General features: G+C 50.0%; 1 long non-coding RNA gene across 1 annotated transcript; it reads right to left on the bottom strand.

The window, feature by feature from the left end:
• Positions 1-601: 601 nt before the first annotated feature.
• LOC136167755 (uncharacterized) lies at positions 602-3,304 on the bottom strand. The gene is made up of 3 exons (XR_010663108.1): positions 3,010-3,304; positions 1,809-1,920; positions 602-1,039 (listed from the first exon to the last, which is right to left on the bottom strand). It is a non-coding gene; the product is annotated as an uncharacterized lncRNA (long non-coding RNA).
• Positions 3,305-3,605: the final 301 nt, after the last annotated feature.

Below are 3,605 nucleotides of genomic sequence, written 5' to 3'. Positions count from 1 at the left end.
TTTTTAGGACTTTAAGCACAGGAGACAGCATCTCAAGTAACACTGAGGGAACTGCACGGAGGTGGGTAGTGGGGGAAGCCCGGTTATATGGAAGTTATGTCAAAAACACCAAAAGTTGTTATTTAAAGAAAACCAGATATCCCAGGTTAAGGAATTTAGCACTTTTCTATGTCTGGGAAGATGCGAGAGTCTGGGGCTCACTGAAATCACTCCTTTGATATGTACCTCATCTATCTGGGACTAGTATCCTACATTTTAACATCCTGAGGCTCCTCAGGCTCACTAGCTCACAGGGAGGGCTGAAATCGTTAATGACTGTGACATCCTTGTTAACTGACATGTCAAGAAATATTCCATTTCTCACAGTAAATGCCCTAAACTTCTCACACTGCTTTGAATGGACTGTGTGGGTATTCCACAACCTTGCCCTTTTCACATTTGGTAATCAAAGGGTTTTCCCCCCGCTTTTACGTATTTCAGTGGTTCTCAAAGTTGAAGCACTTCAGAATCTCCTGGAGGTCTTATTAACACATAGATTGCAGGATCTCCCCTCAGGGTTTCTGATTCAGCAGGGCTGTGGGGACCTGGAGAGGATGTGTGTGTCTAACAAGTTCCCAGGTGCTGCTGACCTCTGAAGGTAAACCCCACTTTGAGAAGCATGGCTCTATCTGACATTAAATATTTACTCAGGAAACTTTCTTTCCAAGCCCTGCTGTTCCCAGAAGCGCTGACCTTGAAGGTAACTGTGCAAACCTCGAATGAATTCACCAGCTTAACAACAAAATTAAGTAGAGCTTCCTCTGGTTCTTAAATAGTTTTCTCTCTCTGGACTTGACCCTATTTTATATTTCATTAGGTTTTTAATCAGGTTTCATTATGAAGTACTTTAAACAAGTTTGGAATTTAACCTTTTATAAGTGTACAAACAGGAAGAATACTTGCCTGGTCTGCCAGGTTTCAGAGACCAGAGAGAATGGAGTGGGCTTCGCTGGGTACTTGGGAGCAAGCCCTGGGGACCTTCATATTCAGCCTTGTCCTCCTGTTTTTAAAGTATAGGTGATTTGCAATATTGTGTTAATTTCTGCTGTACAGTAGACTGATTCAGTTATATACACACATACACACATTCTTTTTCATAATGGTTTATCACAGGATATTGAGTTCCCTGTGCTACACAGTAGGATCTTGTGGCTTTATCCATTCTATATATACTTGCTTGCATCTGCTAAGCCCAAACTCCCACTCCATCCCCCCCTCCCACCTATCTCCACCTTGGCAACCCAAGTCTGTTCTCTATGTCTGTGAGTCTGTTTCATAGATAGGTTCAGTTGTGTCCAATTTTAGGTTCTACATACAAGTGACAGCGTATAATATTTGTCTTTGTCTGACTTCACTTAGTTCGATAATCTCTACGTCCATCCATGTTGCTGCAAATGGCATCGTTTCATTCTTGGCTGAGTAATATTCCGTTATATATATGTACCACATCTTTTTCATTTGTTGATGGACATTTAGGTTGCTTCCATGTCTCGGCTCTTGTACATAGTGCTGCGGTGAACACTGGGGTGCACGTTATCTTTCTGTCATTTCATCTAGATATATGCCCCGGGGTGGGACTGCTGAATCATACAGAAACTCTATTTTTAGCTTCTTTTGAGGACCCTCCATACTGTTTCCCATAGTGGCTTCACCAGTGTACATCCCCACCAACAGCGAAGGAGGGTGCCGGCTTTGCCCCTTTGGCTTCTCAGCAGCAGCGCAGTGGCGCCAAGTACCAACATCATGGATGGTGTGGTCTGACTTCTTACCTGACAGGTGGCGACACGACCCGCCACCTGGAGGTACCTGGTGATGTGAAGGGCTCAGAGCAGTGTGTGCCCCGGTTCCTATTACGTGCTTGCTGCTGTTACTACAGTGTCACTGGAAGGAAACAGACCCAAAGCTCCAATGAGCAAGAGCGAGCCATTTGACTTTGAAGGACACTGAGAGCACAGACTGTGAACAGATTCATTATTGAGTCACTCCTCAGTGCCAGACACTGAACTCAGCTGAGGGTCCCTGCCCACAGGACGCATCCAGCCCGGGGGGAGGACTACATTCAGCAAAGATCCCCACCAGTGAAGGCATCATGACAAAATGGGACGAGTGCTCTGCAGGGGCAGAGTTCAGCTTGCTCTCAACATCAGCTGTCTTACCTGGTCTTCCATGTGGGGGAGTCAATGCTGGCTGAAATCTCCCTCCTGCCCCAGGGCCTTTGTGCAGCTCAGCCCTGTCTGAATGCCCCCCGTATACTCTCCCCTGAGTGGCGACTACCTGTCCTCCAGATTTCACCGCCAATCAGGGGAGTACACTGGGGGCATTCAGACAGGGCTGAGCTGCACAAAGGCCCTGGGGCAGGAGGGAGCTTGGAGGGTGTGAGGGTCTGGAAAGGGGTCTTGGGGCAGGGGTGCTGGAGGGAGGAAGGGTGTGAATGGAGAGGTGCTTGGGGTAGGGGGCATGCCACTTGGGGGGCCAGTGCTGTTAGGGTGAGGCCAACTCCCTAAACAGTATTAAGGCAGGGAGTGGAGGGGTTCCCACAATAGAGGCACATGTTTGGAGAACACCATTCTGGCTGGAACAAGCAGGAGAGATGAGGTTGGAATGGAAGCGGGAGAGGATGCGGGAGACCAACAGGGGTTGGTCGTGTTAGCACCCAGTCCCTGTGCCGAGGCTGGGCCCCGGGCCTGTGATGAGCAGGTGTGTGCAGGCGGGGGCCACCTTCCAACGTGCGCCACACCCTGAATGGTGCCTACTTGGCCACTGGTGGTAGAGGGAGAACAGGTTAGGAGATGGATTCTTAGAGACGTGCTGTTTATATGCTTCAAGATAAAGGGGGGAAGGCCTTTCTGGGAAAAACTGGGACTCTTACCTCTAAAGATACTTGTCCCCAAGCATAACACAGTACAAACTTCAGAGCTGCCTGAGCGGTTTGGGGTCAAGGACAGAACTTCACAGAAGCAGCAGACTCACCTCCCAGAACTTCAGGGGCTGTGCTGATTAACCCAGGCTCTGTGTAACCTCGTTCTGCACCGGGTGTGTTTTTATCCCTCCCTCTGGCTTCCTTGGGGACAGCAGCACACCGCCGAGGTGACACAGATGGAGCCTGGGTTCATCGCAGCAGCCCTGGATCTTGCTCTGTCCCACTGAAAACCAGAGAGGTGGACATTCTCCTTTTTCCTTAGTGCTTCAGAAAGTACGCTAGCCAACCCAGCCACTCTGCTTTCAACGCCTCCCTTGGCTCTAAAAAACAGCGGTGTCATACGGAAGATGTCACTTAGGTGCTCAAACATAACCACACTCCCACTCGGGAGGCCTCTGTCAGTTTCCCCCCGGCCAGGTCCCTGGCTGTGGGGCCCTGGGGAAAGGAAGCCCCCCCGTCAGCCCAGCCGACTAATCACATTACCCATGATGGGAGCGTGTGACCCACCGATGCCCTGGAAGGGCCCTTGTAAGGTTCGTCCAGCGTGGGGACCGGTTCTGACGGCGGGCATGTGTTCTCAAGGGCACCCGGGGCCATCTAGGAAATAGACGTGTCTCCGGTCTGTGTGGCCACACAAGGCCCTCCT

The sequence above is a fragment of the Muntiacus reevesi genome, chromosome 4 (assembly GCF_963930625.1).
Source record: "Muntiacus reevesi chromosome 4, mMunRee1.1, whole genome shotgun sequence".
NCBI classification, from domain to species: Eukaryota; Metazoa; Chordata; class Mammalia; order Artiodactyla; family Cervidae; genus Muntiacus; species Muntiacus reevesi.
This window is presented reverse-complemented; position numbering and strand designations above follow the sequence as displayed.